This window comes from Brachyhypopomus gauderio, chromosome 6 (genome assembly GCF_052324685.1).
Source record: "Brachyhypopomus gauderio isolate BG-103 chromosome 6, BGAUD_0.2, whole genome shotgun sequence".
NCBI classification, from domain to species: domain Eukaryota; kingdom Metazoa; phylum Chordata; class Actinopteri; order Gymnotiformes; family Hypopomidae; genus Brachyhypopomus; species Brachyhypopomus gauderio.
Genome location: NC_135216.1, coordinates 5,605,026 through 5,628,913, shown reverse-complemented (window position 1 = coordinate 5,628,913; position 23,888 = coordinate 5,605,026). Strand labels below are relative to the sequence as shown.

The following is a 23,888-nucleotide window of genomic DNA, read 5'->3' as shown; positions in this document are numbered from 1 at the left end:
AATGGACTGAAGCCTCATCTGACCACACAATGTGGCTTGAACACCAACCAAATTCAAACAAATGATTGGTTCTCAGATATGACGATCTTTGATACTCCTGTCCTCTGGTAAAAACAAAACAAAACAAAGAAAAAACCCCAAAAAACAGACACTATACAGACTATTTGATGAGATAATGGTGAAATAAAGACAATAATCATGAGAACACGGATGATTTGGAAACATTTGGAAAGCATTAAGGCATTATCACTGTTTGCCATTCTCATCACATAATATCTGCTTGTCATTCACATCACATCATCATTCCAGTCGTTAAAGTGACAGTGGCATTGAAGTTAAGATATTGTGGAGGATGTGGAAAGCATATAAGCCCTGCCCCAAGTTTATTTAGTTGCTTTTTGTCTATTGTCTTAAAATGGCTTTTCAAAAGTTTTACATGTTGTCTTCTCAAACCTGACACCTTCACTCTCCCTCTTAGCAGGAGACCTACAGAACTGCAGGAACCTATAAGTTACTGGTGAGTCATATGCTAAATTAAATCAATTATCTGAACGCAGGAGATTTTAAAATATAATTTGCACGATAATTTGCATACACACGTGATCCATAGTTATGACATCACTGACACCGTAGGCAGAATGAATAATTGCCTGCTTAAATAAAAAAAGGAAATATATTTTGGAGTATTTTAGTAGAGAACTTCCCCTAGAATGTCAACTTATTTTATGCACATGATTGCACACTACCTAGCAGAACCATCATGTAAGCAAGAGAGTAGAAAATCTAGATTTAACGGGGTAATCATTTTTACGTTCCATGCGAATTTTACGTCTGGAGTTAATTAAGCAGCATACTTACTATTAAAACTATTATCTCCTCTACTTCATTTTCGCAGTAGACATACTTTAAAACTCAGGACAATAAAACCCAGCAATTGCTAATATTTAAATGAAATGGATTATTTTAATTCTGAATTCTTGAAAAGTATGATATTACTCTCAGACAGACATTAAAAACTTACACAAAAACAAAGGGCTGAATAAAATGCCTTCAAGATGAATATCCCAGAATAAACTAAGTATAGTTGTACCTATACAGTGTAAGAGCTACATGCATCATCCGACCAATACAATGGAAAAGAGCATAAACATTTATATATAGTACAGGTTCTAAACTATTATGATACATGCAAAAATAACTGGCATTAGATAATCTACTTTTGCGTCGTGTCGTAGACCGTTTGTAAATGGCAAACGAAGCTGATTCGGTGTAGAGGGTGTAAAGGCGCACCCTCGGGCTCGCGCTCGCTGCGATAGGTGGAGTCTTCACGCGCCGCCGCCGCTGTCCTGTAGGGCTGCACGACACTCGGAACAAGCTGCCGTGTATCTGGGGGCCGGACGAGGGTCTGCAGAAGTTTACTTACGGAGATCTCCGCGCAAGTGAAAACTGACACCGGCCGTGCGAATTCTGCGAGGTAAAGGATCTGTTAATATGTGATGTGCATTCCTGAGAATGCTTTAGTTGTTGTAGCGGGTGCAGGATGACTTTGACACGGATGCATGACAGTCGTCGCTCTTTGGAGCCCGTTCTGTATCTTACAGTGTGCTTTTTCTCACGCGAACGCGCTCGTCCGTTGTTACTATGAGATACGAAAAACTTAGTTGCCTACGTGCCGGCCATCGGCTTGATAAAAGACCAAGACACGTCGTTTTCCGTGTGTGCTGGGCTCACTTTGCGGAGGTAACAGTAGTATGAAGCAGTGTCCTCTCGTTGCAGATGCGAAACATCAGGATCAGGAACAGCTCCGCAGTTGCGACCAAAACTGTCAGGCGCGTATGTTGGTAAAGCTGTTTACTGAACACAATATGTATTTTTTATCGTGACAGAGGACTGCAGGTTGAAAGTAGATAAGGACAGTATGACAGTACACGGAGGGTTTCCGATGCACCCGGTGTTATATGCAGCAGTGAGACACAAACCGCGGCGCTTTGTGATTATATGCAGATGAGATGTTGACTCATGCGACAAAACCTACTGTATTTAACGATTCCCATCATTATTCATTCATTCATTCATTCATAAATTTGGCAATCTCTCTTTGGAGAATGCGTGCATCGACCCCTCAGAATATCACTCACTGCACAAGATCAGTTAATAACGGAGAGCTGGTGTGAGGAGCATCCGATCAGATGTTAATAAGCGATAGATGGAGGTGCCACACCTACGTCAGGTTCACCTGCACCGATATCTTGACGGTGAGCCCCAGGTTGGTCACTGAGAGCTTCCTCGTAGCGTCGCCTGCGTAGTTGCGAGATTTAATGCACAATCTTTCCTGCAATGAGAATAGCGATCAAGTACGAAGTAGCTACAGTCAACTGGAGCTCGTGGAAACAGCCGTCAATCACGTTAAAACACTCAAGAGTGCATGTTACATGCTGCGTGGACGAAAAGCGATAGATGTTTTCTGCTTTCACATTCTTTTATGCTTAGATCCCATGGTTGGATATGACCTGATACACATGTTTTGATGTGCAAATGGAAATGTCGAAATCTAGGCATTGCTACTTAGGGCTTGGAAGAAAAACTGTTGCCATGGTGGCTCGGGAAACCCAAGTGGTTGATTGATACCCGACATCTAAATGTGAGAATACTACAGTCTAGCACATTTTTACTGAGAATAGTGATGTATGACATACGATTTTCCTTAAAACTCATTCTAGTGAGATCGTCCTAACATTTTTTTCAGAATGTTAGATGTGCAGTCCAAAGAGCTCAGTGTTCTTCAAGCATTCTTGACTTTCACAGTAAATTGTAGCATGTAGACTAATAAAAGAGTCATGCCTTTGTCACCTTTGTGCAGCAGGATATTGTTTGTTAATATATCAAATGTCAGACTTAAAAAAGCAGTGTGTGTGTAGGTGTGTATGTGTGTGCGTGTGAAGGTGTGTGTATGTATGTGTGTGTGTGTGTGTGTGTGTGTGTGTGTGTGTGTGTGTGTGTGTGTGCCTGTGTGTCTGTGTGTGTGTGTGTGTGAGCGTGTGCATTTCTATGCATTTAGTTGTGTGGATGTACTGTCGTGGCTTTATGGGTTTTGGTCAGAGGCAGAAGATTGTTGGTAGAACTTTTCTTCACTGCCGACAGTTAGCATGACTGCGGGTTAGATACGTTCTTTGCGCCAGACACCACCTCAGGCCTTTGAACTCAACCGGAGTCTGGATATAAACACAGGGCTTTATGAGTGTTGCATGTAATACATGTTAAGACTAAGATAAACTGTGTTTTACATCTGTGCAAGTGTACAGTCCAAGCGCTGGGCAGCATTGGCTGTATCTGACTGCATCATGTCGTGCCATAATTCTGGTCCATTTCATGAATGTCTGCTGAAGAGTGAAAATGATTTGGCAGTCAGTCAGAGTTTGCGCATTGCTTGTTTTCATGTTTGTTTGAAGGTCCACAGACTGGTTTCCTAAAACTTGTGATGCAGCAGTATGTAAAAGGATGGTAGAGTGAAAGCTGTTCATTCTGGTGTCCACTCAGGCAGCATGGATTAAACATGATGAGACTGTAATTGCAGAGTGTCCGGGGGCAGTCATCAAGCACAAGTCTGTCTCAGAATCAGCCATTTGACTGTGCCCGTACCAGTGTGCCACTAAATCACCACCTGCCCATGCTGTGGTATCTTCTGTCATTTTTCCTGTTCATCAGTGCAGCTACTTGGGCAGTTTTCCAATTTCTGGCAACCTCCTGCTGTGGGATTGGTTGTTAGAACTTCTGCAGATTTCTGGAGAAAAGAAAAGATGTGCGTTTGCACATTACCAGTTTCACCCATTACCTTGTTTTGTAGAGGTCCCATAAGTCCTCATGTTTTATGCATGTTATATGCATGGTTTATCTATGCTAACCCCACCGTCAGACACCACTAACAGGCTCCTGGTGATTTCAGTGGGTAATAGGCTTGATGTAATTACTGTGTCCAAGAGAAGTGTAATCAATAGTTACCCTTAGCTATAATCTACTTAATTTGCTACAATAGTTATGTACATCTAAAGCTGCAACTGAATATAAAAAGGTGCTTCAAAGCTTAAAGCAGTTCCAAAACAATAAAAGACGTTAAACCTAAATACTAAAATGATATTTTCATACTTCTGCATAGTTATCCTTTTAATCTGTTATCAGTGCAGATTGCTTGAGTGGAGTATGAATTACTTTTGCTGTGACACTAGGGGGAAAATCACATATTGAGAGACTGAAAGGCAGTAATGAGTTAAATCAGGGTTCATATGATTCAACGTCCTCACAGAGTTTTATAATGAGTTAAATCATGTTAATAATGCTCGTATCAGTTTATGATACATCATGTTCACAATGCTTAGGCTATATGCGCAAGAATGGGCAAGGGCATGTTAACAATACTCACGTATGGTAGGTTTATGGGTTAAGACATGTTAGTAATGGTCATAAAGGTTTATGATGGGTTAGGTGATATTGCTCATACGTCTGTGACAGTTTAAGTAATGTTCATAATGTTCATATAGGTTGGTAATGATGAGCTAGGTCATGCATGTCGGTACATGTACCCTCATTTGGGTCTATGGTTTTGGGGAACTAGTGCTTGACCAGACTGGAGACACAAGGATCTGTGCATTTGTGTTTATTTCTTATTTAATTTCCTTTTCTTTTTTCTTTTACTTAGAATGTATTGACATTTGCTTATGATGATATGAGTGTAAAACCTAAGTAATTGGTGAGAGAGAAAAACAGGCAAAGAGAGGGAGTATGTGTGTGCATGTTTAAGTGTATCAGTGTATACTGTCACAGTACCACTACCCTGAGTCTTGGATGTATGCACTTGTCTCCTCTGTGTGTAAGTTCTGAAACTGGGCTTGTGAGTGTGCACGTGTGCATGTTTGAGAGTGTTAGTTTGGGTGTGTGTGTGTGTGTGTGTGTGTGTGTGTGTGTTGTAATGCATGCTGACATTTTTTGGTTATGGTCCTGGCCTTCTTTGTCAGACAGTGGTGTACACTCTACATGCTTATATAACATCCTGCTTATTACACAACCTGTCAGTTTGGTTCAGTTCTCTCTCATTGCTTTGACGAGGACTTTCACTTCCTGCTCCAGGCTGTTCTACTGCTGTACCGGAGCACCTGAACATCTCCACTGCAACAAAAAGCATGTTCAGATGAACACAACAAAAAAATTAATTAGCCTTTTCAGTTATGCTTAGTGGGCGTGTATGTGTTTTGGTTTGTTTGTGATTGTTAGCGTCACTGTGCGCATGCATGTGTGTGTGCGCACATGTGCGTAAGCATTTGTTTGATTATAATATTGAAATATCGGATGGATTAGCTAAGCTCCATCTTCAGACAGGCAGACAGGCCTTTTGTTAAATCCTCCTTAAGATGTTGGATATACACACCTTTATCACTTATCATTTCTCTGCAGATGTAACAGGCATTCGTGTTTGGACCTAAAAGCAGAGAGGACATTTCATTGTTTGCATAACAAAACATCATCATAGTGCACGAAAAGCTGGGTCAGGCTGTACAGTATAGCCTCTATAGCCATGATTTCTCTTCCTAATATTCCAAGCATAACAAAGGGTTTGGAACTGGGCAAGCTTTTAAGTGACCCATGGGACAGGGTGTGTTTGTATATGTAATTGCCTTTAGCAGAACAGAATCCAAGCTCTTTCCAGACACTGCTTCAGATGGTTGGAGAGATTGTATTCTCCTGGCGCTGAATGTCATGATTGCTGTTGTGTTGTCAGAGTGTATTGCAGTGACATTTGTGGTCAGTAACCAAACAGCAGCCAAAACATATGAGAACACGCAAATTAAAACATTCCTCTGTACTTATGTCATGAGAATGCAGGTTTTTTGGCTCTATAATATGTCCCGTTTGTTTCAGTACTCAACAGTGTACATGTTACTTTGTAAACATGTATGTTTGTGGGCAACTTGCAGTGTTGCTCTGATGGTATAATCCATAGGGATTGGGAGCCCCTCCAGTGTTTCTTCTAGTGGTATAACCCAACAAGAGTATCCCCTAGTGTCTGCAGTAGTAAACTTTCCCCCTCATTTGGCTCAGAGTCACAAAATTGTTTGAGCAACTGCTAATGTCTCTTGCATAGTTTAGCGTCTCTCATGCTTGGCTGTGTGTGCTTAAGTGTTTGATTGATGGACAACATAACGGTTCCCCTGTGGCCGATACCATTAGCAACTTGTACAGTCTACAACATTCTTGGCTGATATCACGCGGGGCAGCAGGAATTGTTAGCTAGTTCACTCAACTCCACACAGCTGCTCCAAAACCAAGCAAGCCAAAGCACCTGTTTGAGTTTAACTTAACGATGCTGTTTCCCTGTCCAGTGGATCTCATGGTGACTGGAAGACATCACCAGTCTGGAAACCTGAAGCCAAGCCCAGTCCTTCTCTAGGGCTTGGGAGTATTGCTGCATATGAACTTGGCCTTGCAGCCCCTAGTGGATGGAATGTCATATAGCAGGTTGCACCTATGCAGTGTTCTATAAGTAGTCTACTACTACAACTAGTCGTTTATATATATATATTATATTCTATATATATATTATATATATTTTTTATATATATATTATATATATTATTTTTTTTAGAGAGAGAGATGGCATCACATGGGATGAGGAAAATGAGATGCAGCTGTCTGCTCTAAAATAATACATGGCATGTTTAGCATCTTGAGCAAATGGATGAAACTCTTGCAAAAGTTATAAATGCAATTTTTTTTAACAATTGAACAAATTCCTGTCTTTTAGGCAAACATGTAAACATGTGGTACAAGCTGTAGTCTGACTATAGGCGATTTGAAAGGAACATGAAGCCTTGTGGGCACTTGTGTTTTTTTTTAAGAGTTCAATAGGTCAAATTGGATGTTGAGCTGAGGTTAGTAAAGTACTGAATGTTACATTGTACATTCAACATTTCAGGGTCATACATGTGAGTCTATATGGCACCAAGTATGCTCAGAACACAGCGCAGGATCATTCTTAAGCAACGCTGCATTTGCCTTGCACTCTTTGGTAGTCTGTGTGTTGCAGCATTCATGGGCGTAAATGTTAAGCGCAGTAAAGAAGTGCGTTGGTGCTAAAAGTTAATTGGGCACTCTGTGCAGCCCAAGCTTGCATTTGCAGAAACAGCTAGTTCACTTTTTAAAATAAATAAGAAGATGCCTAACCCTAATCCTAACCCTAAGTTAATAATTTAAATGAATCGTATGACAGAATATTAGTTGACCAAGAATGCCGCCACTGAATATATGGAGTTACTGGTGTTTTGGTGATCCTAATGACCAGTATGATGTCTCCTGCAGCGGTGGTGGGTGATATCTCTTTGCTTCATGCAGCAGAACGTTGTTGTTGTCATGGATGTGCAGTAGTCATTAGCAAAGATGCGGTGAGACCATCGCCTCTTCGTGGTGCCTTTTATCTTTTTAATTTGCTCTTTTCTTTAATCTCATGTCTCTCTTCTGAAATCTCCCTTTCTTATCTGCTGACAGGTGTTGACAGATTTTTTTTTTGTTCTGTGTTGAGGTTTTCTATTAGATTTTACAATAAAAAGCCAGCAAACAGGACAGGCATACCTCTGTGAAAAGCTGTGAGAGAGAGTGAGAGAGCTTGTTAGCATCTTACATTATGAATGTGTGTTGGTATATGTGTGGACATTAGATGATGTGAGTGTGTGAAGGCGCAAAAGAGACCTGTGTGTGTGTGTGTGTGTGTGTGTGTGTGTGTGTGTGTTTGTGTATTATGTTTGTGAGAGTGAAGAGAGCGAGTGTGTGTGTGTATTATGTGTGTAAGTGTGAAGAGAGAGAGTTTGTTTATAGTGAGCAAAGTGATGATGTTTTCCCTGTCAGACAGCATCATTTACAAATTGTCAAAGCAGTACCGTGCCCTTCCTGGCTGTGTCCTACTGGTGAGGCCTGGCCCAGTTGGACTACATGGTTACAAAAGGATGACTGCACGTCTTTTACAGGGTGACTGTCAAAATAAGATGCTGAACTCAAACCCAATACCTTACTTCCCATCAACTCAAAGTGCCATCCAAACACAAAAAAGGCTTGGACCTAAAAAAAAAAAAAAAGATTAGACCTTTTTCTGGATGGGTTCATTATCAAACTCAAAATACCATCCAATCCTGCCTGCTTGGCCAATTTGAGAAATAAAAGCTAATGTCATGGGTGGCCACCGGCACCTGGAAGCAGATTGGCTGTTTTTTCTTGGCTGAAGGACCACCATCAGCTTTTCATCACAGTCAAACGATCTGCACTTATTACAATGAATAAAATTCACACTGGTTGTTAATGGTATCAGATGAGTGGGGAATCCTGGTGTACCTGCCGGTGTGTGTGTGTGTGTGTGTGTATGAGTGGTGTGTGTTTCAGTGGTCTGTGTGTGAGTGGTCTGTCCTCTGTGTATGTCCTCTGTGTGTGTCCCAGTCAGGTCTCAGGCCAATTCAGCTTCTTCCTCAGGGCCTGTGTTTTAATATTATACATGATCTTTGGTCAGTATTACCATATTTCAGACATGTTTGGAATGATGGGTCCAGATGGTTCTGGCTGTGTTAAATGTGCAATGAATTCCTGTAGATGCAGTGAGATCAGCACTGTGCATTGAGGTAAATGTGTGAGAGGCAGTATATGATTAGTGTTTCTGTGTTGGGCCATTAAAGATATCTTTCATAACACTAGAAGCAGGTAGAAAGAAGGGTCATGATTGGGTATGAGAAGAATAAAATTGCATGTACTGTGGCATTTATGTTTTGAAATGTCAATAAAAAGATCTGATGTTGCCTTAACCTCATGAATCTTGGGTTGTCTGGAATCATGTTTTTTGACTTTGATAAAAGTTGGTAGAGGTAGCCGGAGAATCACCCTTTTACAATGTCTGACAGACAAGTTATTTACATTCTCGGCTGTGTGTGTTTTCTGGCATTGCCATTCTAGGGAGAGATTATCTGTTTCCAGGCCGATGTGTTTGTGTGCTTATCAGAAATGTCCGTCAGAAGGGTGGCATGGCACAGGACTGTGGATTGCTTTTGCACACTCCTGAGCAGACATGATCTTTTCCTGACTTCCAGCGTGACTACTGCCACATCGTTATTAAAGCTTTCTGAGTAACACACACCACTGCACCCTGGTGGTCTGGAGGAGATAACCATCGCACGGATGTTCAGGGGCGGGGCTGCTGCTTTTAATTGCAGATATTATTGTAGCACAGTGCAGGGAGAGAGAAGAGGGAGAGTGTGACCAAGAGAAAGATAGAGAGAGACAGATGATGTGGGACAGAGAGAAACAGATGGGGTGAAAGAGAGAGAACAGTGGGCGGAAAGAGCGATGGAGGGGTGGACAGTCTGAGTGAAAAGGGGAGATAAGGGAGAGAAATTGATGAAGGTGCACAACAGGCTTAATTTGCTGCAACTAAAACTGTGTTTCTAAGAGACTGATCACGGTGGCTTTCTGTGTGTGTGGGTGTGTTTGGTAAGTTTACAACAGTCTGTATTTAATCAAAAGCTATCAGAGAAAGTGGAGGAACTGTCAAGTCAGCAAAATCGTGCTATATGATATTATATGACTGCAGAAGCACATTTTCTACAGAAGCACGCGGGATTCACGTGGGAGAAACATTTTACATCTTTTTAAGGCTTATTATATAATAAAATTATTTTTCCACGTGTTTGTGTGTGTCTTTGTATGTGTCTGTATATTTGTGTTTTTGAGGGGTGTTTTAGTTTGTAAATGTCTGTGTGTTTCTGTTTACGCATGTGTGTTAATCCCCAGAGGACAACTACTCTGTGAAAATGCAGTGTAGCACACTTGCTGCTGTGTGTGTGTGTGTGTGTGTGTGTTTATGTGTGTGTGTTAATCCCCAGAGGACAACTACTCTGTGAAGATGCAGTGTAGCTGCTACAGTAAGGTTTTAATTTGGGAAAGAGCTGCCTGGGCAAATTAACACTGTCTCACCACTCCATCATCTCTCTCTCTTTCTTTTTTTTTCTTTCTGAATCCATGCAGTACCTGTCTCATGGATTGACTGCTCTCTGTCTCTGTTGATCACTCCCTTCTCACCTTTCTGTGGATTTTTCTCCACTAATCTCTCCACTTTCTGTTAATCTCTCCCTTTTTTTGCTTACATTGTCCTCACATCCCTTAGTCTTAGTCCTGGTCCCAAATCTCCTCCACCTTTTGCTGTCTTCCTGCGTCACTCTGTCAAAGCCAGTCCCAAGAGCGTGTACTGATGATGAGCGTTACTGTAGGGTGTAGAATTGGGGAGAGAGGCTGCCCCTCTCTATCAGGACTCTACACTACCCACATTCTGTCATCCTGACTGCATCCCGCAGTCCTGTCCACGTCCTGCATTCCTGACTGGCCAACCACAACCCCCTCACCCCCAGTGCTGTCTTTTTCATGGACCCTGTGAGAACGGGCTACATAGCTGAAAGATAACAAACGTTATTGCCTCTCCTGGGCCTGTCAGCTTCTGAGCCGCTGCACAGTAATTAAAAATAGCACCAAAGAGACTTTTTCCACAGGGAAACCTTTCTTGAGAAATGATGTCATTTGTGTGAGAGTGACCTTTCTGTTGATTACTGGACTAGAACAAGAGTGAATTTTTATGACTGTGTATTGCAGAGTTATACAGCTGTATTTACTGGTTATCTTAGTCTATTATGGAGAAAGGAAACGCCTTGTGAATGGTGGACTGATGCCTTTCAGACAGGGCTACACATTGTTTGATGTATTCATTGTATAATTTGCCTCACTAATCACACTGATCCATATGGATGCTCAGAAATGATTCAGAAGTCAAGAATGTAAAGTTAGTTTGCATAAATTAATCTAGAACCTTATAATTTCCTATTTGGGCTGTAATAATGTGCTTTTTATTGGTTGTTCTGCCAAAACCATTGGCAGACTACAGTCGTTGAAAGTTTAGCAGCTAGAACTCAAACACACCAGATATTCAGCTCATATCACCACCATCCAGCTGCACTCATTCCTTGTCTCATCCCAATTTCAATACAAATTACCCCTCATAACCTTCACAGCCCTATATGGTCTTGTTCCTCAGTATCTAGTCTACTCGTCCTTCTCCATCCATTAACCTCTGGCTGTATACCCAGCCCCCTGGTTCTAGATTATTTGTGGTCTCTAAGTTTAGATTCTCCTCTGTGGGCAGCGGGTCAGTGTTATGGCTCCCAACCTTTAGAATTAATTCTGGCACAGTTTCTGTGACATCTTGTCGATTATATCAAAATTATAAACCCATCTGTTCTCACAGTGCTCTCTCTTCCTCCCTACAATCACAGATTAACAGGTGTTAATATGTTTTCTGCTCTCCCTGTGATGAACAGTGTGTAAGAGGGGTCTCACTGCTTTCTTCCATGTTCTCATGCTCAGCACAGGGTGCATGAAAGTTCAGATAGTTCGTCAAGAAAGCTGAACGTGACTGGGTCCGATATGAAACGGTCAAATAGAAATAGAAGACCTCGCCGTTATCGTCAGACATGGTTGGTAGGCATTTTTCGTGGCAATGTATTAGGCCTTTGACATTTGATTATATTAATTTGGTATATCACGAAGGTATGTAAACTGGTTCCCAATGCCCTACATTTTAATGTTTTAATAACACTTTAAATGTGGTCATTATTTGCATACCATGAATTTCAGGCTGCAGACAGCTATGGCTGAACTTTAAAAGGTCATGGGGGAGGCTGTTTATTTTGAGGCAAAGAACTAGAAGCTGATAAGAATCACAGGGCCAGAGACAGGAACAGTAGCTACGCAGTAGCATGTGGATCACACTGATCACTGCTTCAGTAGCTTCTCTCCAAAAAGGTCTCCGCTGTTGATCACATGTTTACATTTGCCAGATTGGGTGGATGCTCTTATCCAGAGTGAATTACATGTACTGTGTTTGACAGTGTATGCACTCCTTGGGAATCGAATGCACGACCTTGGTCTGTCTAGCAACTTGCTTTACCTGCTCTATCATAACATATGCCGTATTACATATGCAGACTATACATTTTCACCCCTTTCAATATAAATATCTGTTCTATAGGTGCATTTTATATGTCTAAAAGTGGAGATTAGACAGTCATATGCACACCTGTACAGTTTTAAGGGGTTTCTAATGGGGCGTCTGTCCATGTTTCTGCTCTAGCTGAATCAGCTCAGGAAGGCTTTCTCACCTGAAGTCTTAGAGCAGGCAGTTCAGAGAAGGGAACACCATGTGCAGGACATGTAGGCTATGATTAACTTTGTAGCCTACAGTGTATCCTTTGTGTAAAGAAACTAGACTGTAGTAGAATGAGCACAGGGCTTTGCTGGCAGGTAAACAGTGGGGAGGGTGCGCTGCGTGAATGTTTGCCCATGGTACTGAAGTGTTTACCATTTGTTCTGCTGCTGTTTTTTTTTCCCATCTCCGTTGGTATCACCTGCATAATTGTAGGATGTATTTTTATTTGAATTAAAAATGCACATTGTTGCGATGTGAAAAAAAATAGCACTACATCAAGAGTTCATGCAGAAATAACCTGTGATCATTAATGCAGAAAAAAATCATTCCTCATTGGGAGCCTAGCTGTAGCACTGCTACAAAAAGGTTTAATTAGAAAATAAATAAAACCAAATGCTGTTCTCCACTCTTTAGGTTTATGTGGTGTCCAGATTCTTGAGTGACCTTTGTCTGGCGACGCCTCTCTTGCGTGGCCTTTCATTGAACGTGCTCCGGTCTGTACACCCTCGGTCACAGAGTTGCTTATTGCTCCACTGTGGTTCCGTCCTCAGCTCTGCTAAAGCATTCGGCTGAAGTCCCCCAGCTGCAGTTCAGTGGGAGTTCAGTTCAGCTGGGGCTGCTCCAGGTTGGCTGAGTGAGGTCGGGGGTGGTGTGTAACACTAGGTGTGTATTTGTAGTTCAGTTCTTTTGGCCTGGACAAAATATGGATCTGGTCACACCCTGAATAGTTTTTATGACAAGACACGATGAGATGAGATAAGACAAGACATTATCGAGTGAGTGGAAATGTAAGGGGGCAAATTCCTCTGGTGTAGGAAGTGTATATTGAATATATAAGTATATATTGAACATATATATATTGAATTCTTGGCCATTTTTAATTGGGTGTTTCTTCTAGTTCAGTACACATTTGCTCATTATACCAAATGTGAATGAGGTATTTTACCTCCACACTTCCCTTCATTTGCTGTCGGCTCTTTTTCGCTCTGTTCTCTCATGCAGGTGTCAGAGTTGCATCTTGTGACATCATGTCTTGTGTTTGGTTCTGTTATGTGCCGTTGGGCCCTTGTGTGTTCCTGCAGCAAACGAATGCTCTGGAGGTACTGGCATGCTGATTTGGTGTGAGTTTAAAAGACAACATTCTCACTCTAAAGAACCACACTAACAGCATTTGCACTGGGTTTCTTTAAAGTCACACTGAAGATACCTAAGACTAGCTGACTCTGCTGTGGCTGTGTGCGGATAGGGCTGGCTGTGTGCGGATAGAGCTGGCTGTGTGCGGATATGGCTGGTTGTGTGAGTACCATGGTGTGTAAGTCTCATGGAGGCTGATATGGGCTGGCTGTTTGAGTGCTGTGGTGTGTAAGTCTCATGGAGGCTGATATTGGCTGGCTGTGTGAGGACTGTGGTGGCAGCTCTGAACGGGCTGGGCGAGGAGAAGCGTGCCTAATGGGATGAGGCCTCTGATGGATGCAGATAGCAGATCCCTGCTATGGCTTTGATCTCTTGCCTTCTGTCAGATTTGGGTTGAAACACTGCCGGGTGCTTTTAAAGCCCAACATCTTCCTGCTTTTTTGTTATCACGTATGCACAAATGGACATGTGCGTGCTCTGAAAAGCACTGGGTCCAAAAAAGACACGTAGGAAAGTTATGAAAAGTGCATATTGATGATATTGATGGTGCAGTATTTTGTCAATATTGTTGTTATATATGTTTTCAGGCCTAGCTACCTAAAAAAAAAAGCACTGAGTGTGCCTAAGATGACTCTTGTGCATAAGGAGGGCAGAGTTTATATAGTAGGAATTTGCCGCCCTACCAGGTAAAGTGGAAATCCTGGTAAAGGTTTGGGCTGGATGTGAAACTCGTTCATCCCTGAGAAAAGTCATTTGTGGTGGCTCATCAGCTAATATACGGACTGCGTTGACTGGCCTTGAGATTAAACAGTGAAACAAACTGTTATGGCTGATTCTGATAACGTGTTTGATGATGGCTATCAGTCATAGAAAGCTTGTTTAAAGAATTCATCTGAAATCAGCCTCTGGTAGCAGCAAGGCCCACTGGCTCACTGATGGCTCACTGATGGTTCACTGATCGTCGGTTATGCTTCAGCATCCCGTTTGGATGTGAGTCGGCCTGGCTTGGCCTGTGGTTCCAACCCGTTCCTTGTTTCTCAAAGTTGCATTTGAACTTGCACCTACAGCCTGATGCGAGGGTTGCAGTTACAAGCATGGCACACAAAGGCTCTTGACTTCATACCTGGCATGCCTGAGGTATTACAATGTGTCCAAAACATCGGTAGCACTTTATAATACAGTGCAACCCTTTATTATGCAGCATTTGTAATGAGGTTTCACAGTTTGACTTCTTGCCATTTACCATGTAATTTCCCAGAACATACAGCGTATCTTCAAGGATGACAATGCAAGCCTTCCGCATCTGACCGTGTTAAAGAGTTACAACTCCTCTCCACTTCAGCCTGCCCATTGGGAACTGCCGCAGGGTTGGATGAATGTGCCTGCTAGGTGCTCATTTTCAAAAGTACTGAGCCATTTCTCCATGTGTTCTTATTCAAAATCATACAATGAAGTAGAAAACGTCAGCAAAATAAATCCCTGGAGTGAAGGTGAAGGTTGTCTGCAAAACTCGTACACATAAAAAATCAGTTGTCACCACTGCCTTTGGCAATTTGCAAAAGTCAGAAATATTTGTTTTGTATTGCACATCATACAAGGACGCTCCAGCCTAAGTTCCAGGAAATAACTGTAAATGTCAGAAAGATGCACTGTAAGTTCCCAGTTGCTACTCTCTTGATCCTCAATGTCTTGTTGTCTTCTGCTGTTCCTGTAAGTCCCCTGTAAAATGCAGGCTGTATTATAAAACATTACTGGAACATCTGACAATGGGAGCTAAACTGTAATGGGGTTTGCTCAGTCGTAAAGTGGTGCCACCTGGGAACTTCTAAACACTTGTTGGTATAAAGAGTATCTGCTAGTTTTGTTAGTACATTTGATATAAATTATTGGCAATTGCATGTTGCTCTGACAGCAAGACAAACCTCTCGGTTTTTGATATTTTCGATTTGAGTTTGAAGCTAATTGTGCCCTGTGTGACCACCATGTTTTTTCTTCTGTTTTTTGAGAGCTTTAGATAAACAGCTCTGAGCGCATTATAGCTCAGTGATAATTAGGCCTAAACTTGAGAAACCAGGTTTTTTTCAGGCTAGTTGTTATGAAGTTTCTTGTGACAGCTGTGATATCATCATTATTTGTTGTTTTTCATGACCTCAGAAAGATGTGTGTCTGTAATGACTTCAGTAATTAGGTGACTTGGGGTCAACAGTATTGTAATCATAAGCGGTGGTGTGGAAGGAGATGATCACTGTCTGGGAAACAAAGTCAGACTCGTCACTCAGTCTGGATCAGCTGTTACAGGCCTGAGATTTGTTTCTGAAATGTTTACATCCATTGTCATCTAGTCATTGGTTGGGTTCTAAGGTTACCAGTATTCCTGTTTAAGTGACGGCTAGAGTCTAATAGTGAACTTTCAACCCAGGGTCTGTCTGACTGAGGGGCTTTTTCTTGGTTTGCACTAGGGTTGCAGCGGTAACCGGTTTCACGGTATACCACGTTATTAAAATGCACGGTTATCATACCGTGTGCGTTTGCTTATTACCAGTAAAAGGCAAGCCAGCGGAGAAACTCACCCGCGCATGCGCAACTCTGCTCCGGTTCAGTTACTCAGTACACAGCGGTGAGAATGCCAGAAAGTGCATCAGACTTAACAGTTTTTTAACAAAAAAAAAAGGCTAAACTAAAATCAGCGGCGAAAATGCCGTAAGTGGGTCTCGCGTGCTGTCGATTCGCGAAGTCGTGCACCTCTCGAAACTTTGCGCGCGCCTCGCCTCAGCGCAACGAACAAAGCCATGTTTGCCGGGTTCATACACCTATACAAGGTGGAACTAAAGCACTTGTACATCACTTTCAAGGTCCATTTCAATATTTCCCAGCACATTAATTAAGTTAAATATTTATACATTTTCGCCCTGGAATTACAAGAGGCTCGTATTTGTTAACGTAATACAAAAATGTTCAGTCAGACAGCTGTTTGTTGTGAAATGAAGTAGTTACAATTTCAAGCATTTTCAAGTACTTCAGCCTAAATGTCAGCAGTTTTCAAACCTGAAACACAAAGCAACATTAAAATTCGTCAGGTAAATGTTCCTTCCCGTTTTTGAGGGGTGTAACGCTTCCGCCGTTCGTGCGAGGTGTGCGGAGTCGCACGCTACGGTCACTCGCGAAAGTATAAACCTAGCTTTTTAAGGTCTTTGCTTTCACTGGATGTGAAAGACACCATTAATTTACATGATTTCATTTCCAAATTCTGACGTGCCTGTTTTTCATATGTTAAAACCAGACTCGGTGTGAAAGCCTTAAAATAGAAATCTCTATTGCAAGTTTGCCAACTTTTGACGTTCGCTTGACAGGGGTGGGGGACGTAAAATGGACACAAATTAAGTGTTATATTGCGATCTGTCGATTGCCGGTGGTTGGCGCCAGAGCGAACTAGTAACTCATTGAATCATATATGTGGATCAGAGGTAAATAAACTGGATTTTTTTTTCGGCGTGAGATATCGGAAGTGTGGCGTGAGAGCGTGTGAAAACGGTCAAATGCGTGTGTCTCACGCTCAATGCGTGAGAGTTGGCAACCCTGTATTGTGAGGATCATGTCAGAAATAAATCCTCTCTTTCTGCAGTATCTGGTTATATTCCAACTTGGCAGTAAAACGGACGTTTACAACAGTTGTTGATCAGACACTAACCCAGGCTCAGTGCATCAGATATTAAATAATTTAAACTTAAATAATTGTAGGCCTACTGAAATCCATGATTTAGGTTTCTCTAATTTTGCAGTATTTATATAAACAGGTGTACAGCTTGTTTTTTTTTAAAGGAGACATTTTGTATACAGTAGTTCCAGGTTTCTACAATAAATAGTTCATTGAACAAAAAAAAACTTTTGTTGCAATTTCTTTAAGGGTCAGTGTATATTTTAATAATATATGTAACAAACTGTGATACCGTGATAACCTTGATACCACGGTATTTCCTGAGACGGTTATCATACCGTGAAAATCTCATACCGTTGCAACCCTAGTTTGCACCGAACGTGGTCTTGGCATTGAAATTCTCCTTCTAGGCACACCCAAGTGTTTGGGCCCTTTCTGTGACTGGCACACATGCAGTTTAGACACTGTCTGACCTCTTTTACAAGGTCATTACATTAGCAACTTCCAAATTAGTTGATGTTAATGTATCGAAAACTCTCAGTGTATCGAAAATTATTCAGTGTAAGGAATCTATTGAAAGCTTTTTTCACCTTATCTGCAGAATTCATTTGCTCTCATTTAATTTGCTGTAGTCAATCACACCTGGCTGCTTGGCATGCTCCATTTCCTGAGATGATCTGGGAGAGGTGTTGGGGGTGTGTAATTACTACGTGTCACAGACAAGGGAAGGTGTTTATTTATAGAGAAGTGTATAAGCTGTGTTGAAGCTATAGTAATCAAAATTCTAACAATTTCCTTGCCTCTCTTTATGTTTGTGTATGTGCATGTGTACTCGTCATGTGGTTGTTCTTGTCAGTTTTACCAGATTTAGTTACTGGTAAGGTTCTAAGGATTATTTGAGTTACTGGTAAGGTTCTAAGGATTATTTGAGTTATTCAGATTTTTTTTGACATATTTCTTGTGACAGATTTAACTGAGATAATAGAATAGTTCTTTTAATGGGGTGTTTGAATATTGTACTTTAATTTATTGCGAACTTGCATTTGGTTAGATTTGTTCATTAGATCCAATTTCGTGACAGATGAGAGTAATTTCACAGACGTGTTATCAGGCCATGTTCAAAGTGCCCACACCTGAACAATGCTTGGAGCATACTGTCTGCCTGCAAACTGGCCAAGCTAACATTCCAGTGAAATGAAGCCATGGACCAGTCCCTGCGAATACAAAGCTTTTGATTTATTGGGTTGTCAAGTGTAGGCAGCAATGTCAGGGTCCTGTATACTTAGTGAGATATCTTTTGGTTAGAGGGTGTATTCAGCGGTGATGGCAAGGGATAGGTACCTCACCCCATCTCACATCTCATTGGCTTTGATTCAAACATAACTGTCAATAATTCTCATTTAATTTAAGGTATAGCATAAAGGAATGTGCTGATACAGGTTTGACTCCTGATCCATGGTGGCTCTCGGCTGGCTTCGTGAGGCAGATGGCAGTCGCCTTTCGTTCGAAGCATGACGAAGAATGACAATAATGACGAAGGCCTAGCAGCAGACTGCAAATAGGTGTAGTTTAGTTCGTAAGGAACTGATGTTCACAGTAATAAAGTCTTCACAGAAACACAGAAAACCTTGATGTATTGCCTACCTCCCCTAGGGATTGGCCAATATGACGTTCTGTTGTTTTTATTATAATAAATTATGCAGTACTCTTACAAACACTGACTGGCACGTTTCAATAAAACACAAATATAGAGTCAGTTTTGGTATGGCTATTGCACAATCAGATGAAAATGACTTAGTAAGAGGTAACTGATTGGATATTAGCCCATTATGACCTTACTGTATTGTTTATTTGTTTGGGTTTGTTTTTACTGACTGGTGTTTCATCCTATTGCTTCTAAACTGTTTAGCTATGCTCAACTCTGAAGGCATCTGCAGTGTTTCATTGAGTAGCAATTTTTTATTTATTTATTTATTTTCCCAAAGATGAGGTGAAACAGGGACACTCTGTTGTCATGCGTTCTAACTGCTGCCATGCTGGCCATGTTGGCCATGCTGTTTCTATGAAACAATGAAAATGTGCCACGCTAGTTCCCCAGCTTGTCTGACGGCTGTTTTTTCTGATGCTGATTCATTGCTGATTGCAGTTAGCTATAATAGCTCTCCCTATTTTGCAAACTAGCTTCTGGACATATCTAGATTTTATAGGGACACAGGTTTTAACCACATGAATTGATGTTCCTGTAAGAGGTTGCACATTTACCAAACCAATTACCAAACTAAGCTTGCTAGCACCTGCATCATGTAATTCCTATGCAGCTGTTAGTAAGACCAATCAAATAATTTACTAGTACAGCACCTGAGCTTATTACTGGAGGTCAACAACATGTGGAATTAAGATTGCTGTAACATATTCACTTTCAGTTAGAGCTGCTGCCCTTTATCAACAGGCACTGTGGAACTTCAGCCCCATTAACTCACACTACACCTGACACACTTACTGGCTGAGTCACTCCCTTGACCAGACCTCACTATATAATAGACAGGTACTGCAATGAGAAGCATTCTGTCTGCGGTCTGTTGGTTTTCTGAGTTGTCTTAGGTTTCACTGCGGTGTTCACCATTCACCGCCCCCGCACGGCAGACCTTTGGGAAAAGCTCCACGCTGACATGGAACTAGGGAGCCTTGTGGGTGACGAGGATTTTCGCTCTGTGTTGACGCAAGGCCGTCCATCATGCACACGCGCTCTGAGCTTCTCCGGGTCACTGGCTCCTCTCCTCTGCTACGGTGTTTGTTTCTCTAATAAGCCGGCGTGTGGCTTTGAGCTGAGCGATAAGCAGGAGCTGGTAGTCTCTGAATGAGGTTTACGCTAATTAGACCGGCTCTGGTGGTTCACGCAGGAGGAAGGCTCCGTGACGTGTGTCTGGAGACAGGAGCGGCGATTGTTTTGAACAGGCACGGCTTGCTGTATCACAGGCAGCCGAGACGCGTATCCGTCACATCCACCTGCTGCATTTGAACGTGGCCAGTAAAGGGATCGGATTAAGGGGAAGACAGATGAAAAAGCTTCTGTCACCCCGCTGATATGTGTGTGTGCTTGTGTGTGTGTGTGTGTCTGCTTGTGAGCCTATTAGAATCAGAGGGTTTATTCCATTGTGTTAAAGCTGTTGTTTGTGAAATGGGAGTCTATCAGGAAGTTCAGAAGCTCATCCATCACTTCCTTCTCCTCCTCATTAGCTAGCAAGGCTTCAAGGGGACGTCGAGCATCACAGTTAAAAAGCTATTCTTGATATCAGTGCAGTTTTATCAACTAAATTTAGCTGCGGATACCAACGTCATGCTGCCGCTAGCATTTCTGAAGTGAATGATGAAAGGGTTTTTTTTTTTTTTTTTGCTGTGGACGATAATCTTTGTGGTGTCCCTGGAGGGAGGAAGCTTTTGCTTTTGAAGTGCAGAAGTGTGTTGAGGTGCTGAAGATCCTGCGTCGGCCACCTCACAGAGCCACCTCGATCTGTGGGCGATTTTTAATGAGTCCTGAGTAAACCTACTCTCAGCCTAAATGGCTGATGACAGCGGCAGGCAACAAACGACCCTTGTTTTCTAAACGCTCGGAACTAATAGCATTGCAAAGACCGTTCTTCCCCTTTAACTTTGACAGAGATCATTTGTTACCTGGCCTTGAAATGTTTGATGATTTTCTCTGCCAGAGGTTCTCCCCAGGGCGATGTTCTTGCCAGGCGACGGGGTAGATAAGCATGCGGACAAAGAATTACCTGTTACTTAAGAGCTCTCAGGTTTGGCTCTGTCATTGTATTCTTATGGCCACTGCATTTTAACATCCTCTGTATTGCAGGTTAACCAGCGGGCCTTTGGGGCATTCCTGGGGCCAGTAAAAAAAAAAAAGAAGTTTATTTAGTCAATCTTGTAATAGTTGTAAATTGCAAATGGAGTAATCTCTTACCACTGCTCCTCACTGTACCCAAACGTACCCAGTTGTTCCCAGCTGAACCCAACTGCAACTTATCTTACAGAGTGAACAAAGCCCATCTACTGGTTCACCTCATTTTTCATTTAGACATAAATCGGTGCCTGGCTGGTGGTCTCCAATCTGCCGCACACTTCAGATATGTTACTTCCTCATGCCTTCCCCTGGCTCTTTCCGTGGGTGTTTAATCTCTCCCTAGGGTCTCCTACTTCCTGATATTTTCAGTAACAGCACTGAGCGAACACTTTGAGATGGCTTCAGCTGGCCTGCCCTGAGGGTTCTGTCCCTTGATTCCTGTGTTTAAGAGGGCTGTGAAGTTTATCTTCATGCACTAATCGCCAGATATCTCAAGTTCCTCTCATTATATCAGAAATTGCTCTTGGGCGTTGAATGCCTAGCAGGCACAGCTTTTGTCATCACAGGGACCTTATGAGACGACATATTGTCTTTAGTCTTTTTCCGTTGTATAAAGCCATTTTGAAACCAGGGCGAATCAACCACCATTTGTAAAACCATTAGTGGATACCTAATCTATTTAAACGTGGTGGAATGCACTGCCTATCGATTGCATCTGAAACTCCAAACCCCCAGTGGACCAGTCTGTGTTTACTGAGGTTTAGAGCTGCTTGTTGCAATGGGAGAGAGAATCGTGATTGGTGTTGGGAGTTGTCATTGGTGCTGGGAGTTGTTGTGGCTGTTTGCCACCTGCACTGACACTGCTTTGTCAACTGCAGACAGCCCAATGACTGCTCTGCTGAGAGGACTGTTTCTGAATCGCATTTACAGTTTATCCTGGCGGTACCTTGGCCCTGGCAAATTCCTGAGTCACAGTGTGACTTGTACCACAGTGCACTGCTGTTGTGTTTGACTAAACACCCCGATTCCAGAAACACACCGGCAGCATTTCCTTCTCATTTACTACTGTTCTTAAAAGCATAATAAAGGGGTTCAAATTTATTGGTGTTTTTCACAAAGCAGCCCCTTTGGTTCAACCGCACAGGTTAATCAGATCTGGAAACGTCTAACACACATACACAGGATCATAAGCAAATGTTTAAGGAAGTTGAATATAATGACAGAGAGGTTCAGCATGGAATTGGCAACACTGTTAAGTGTTCATTTGGAATGCTTGAACAAACACACACTAACCAGGTGGTTTAACGTGAATCACAAACTGTCGACTGTGTTGAATTTTAAAATGATCTTGCTAGCTGCACAACTAACTCACTTATGACATAGTCCCCTTTCACTGCAACATATAACTTTATTTCTTGCACTTCACTGCAGCATATAACTTTATTTCTTGCACTAGTCAAATGCGCCGTTAGTATTATCAAAGCTGGTACTGTATCTATGCACAAACACTTCACAAAGTAATAAACTACACATACTATATATAACACATGGGCATGTCTCTCACATCCTTACTCATAAGTACGAAGTCAGAAGTGCTGTTTAAACATCCTTCTGCATTACTATTGAAGTATAAACAGTCTAGTTTACTCCCTATTCTGTGCACTCTCTGCAAAACATTAAGTAGTGCAGTAGGTTTATCTGAATTTATGTTAAATTCCTCATTTGTGTAACATACCTTGCAAATAAAACTGATCCAAATTCGGATGTTACTTGTAATACTTATTCTAAGTCCTATTTTAAGAGCAGCTATTGTATTTATATCTAGCTGAAAAACCCAAAGCGTAGGTCTGCCACTGTGACAGTATCTTCCCCAGCAAGCTTCATACACCTTCCCTCCCGTCCCGTCCCCTGTGGGGTGCAGAGAATGTCAGAGGCTCTGTAATCAGAGTCCAAGTGAGTGGGGATCACAGAATCTTCAGATCAGCTCCGGGAGTCTGGCAGGCACGGATTCTCTGCCAGCCCATCTGCTACAGTCACCATAAGTGCATTGTCACCCTTCTCTACAGAGCCCCCTTCTTCTAAGGAGCTCACTTCCTGTTCTACAGAGCCCTCCCCTTCCTCTAAGAAGCTCACATCCTGCTCTACATAAGGCTCCTCTTCTATTTTCACTATGGAGCCCTCCCCTTCCTCTATAGAGCCCCTCCCCCTCCTCTTTGAAACCCACCCCTTTCCTTGCTGAACCTTCGTCCTCTTCAGAGCCCTACTCTACAGACCCCTCCCCCTTTTCTATAATTTAATAATAAATCAAACTAAAAAAGGTAATACACACTTCCATGTAAATACTGAGTTGAATAGCAAAAGTATATACTGAATGGTTGTGGCATTAAAACAGTAAACATAGACATAATGTACTCATTACAACAGGGTGAGCAGTGTGTTAGATTGAACAAACCCACGTGCTGTAGTTATGTAAACCATTGTCTTAAAGACACACACACACACACACACACACACACACACTGATTTACATTTACAGGCTCATGCTGGTACACCAAACCCATATCTCCCTCGACACTGCTGCCGCAGTAAGGTGAAGGTCAAAAATCCTGACAGGTCTGCTGCTATGGCACTGTTCAGTTCTGGGAGCCCTGAAAACATCCTCGATTGCAGCACCAAGCCTTAGGCCTTGTCAAGGGAGCTGTGTGTGTGTATGTGTGTGTGTGTGTGTGTGTGTGTGTGTGTGTGTGTGTGTGTGTGTGTGTGTGTGTGTGTGTGTGTGTGTGTGCGCGTGTGTGTGTGCGCGCGTGTGTGTGTGTGTGTAGGGTTAGGAAGTCCTTGAGTTACAAGGAGCTCATCCAGAAGCATTCCTCCCCACAACACTGTACAGTTTAGTGTTTCCTCATGAGCTTATTTTCATACACTTCATCTATCACCCTGTTTATGGGCTGAATCAGGCATGTTGGAGCCGGGACAGTAGTTTACAG

At 42.2% G+C, this 23,888-nt stretch overlaps 1 protein-coding gene across 2 annotated transcripts in view; it reads left to right on the top strand.

Annotated features, from left to right (window-relative positions):
- The first annotated feature begins 1,314 nt into the window (after window positions 1-1,314).
- Window positions 1,315-23,888, top strand: part of jupb (junction plakoglobin b) — a 64,140-nt gene continuing 41,566 nt past the window's right edge. For both annotated transcript variants that reach the window (XM_077008241.1, XM_077008240.1), the window contains exon 1: window positions 1,315-1,474. The gene's annotated coding sequence lies outside the window, so the exon portion shown is untranslated. The remainder of the gene's footprint in view (window positions 1,475-23,888) is intronic.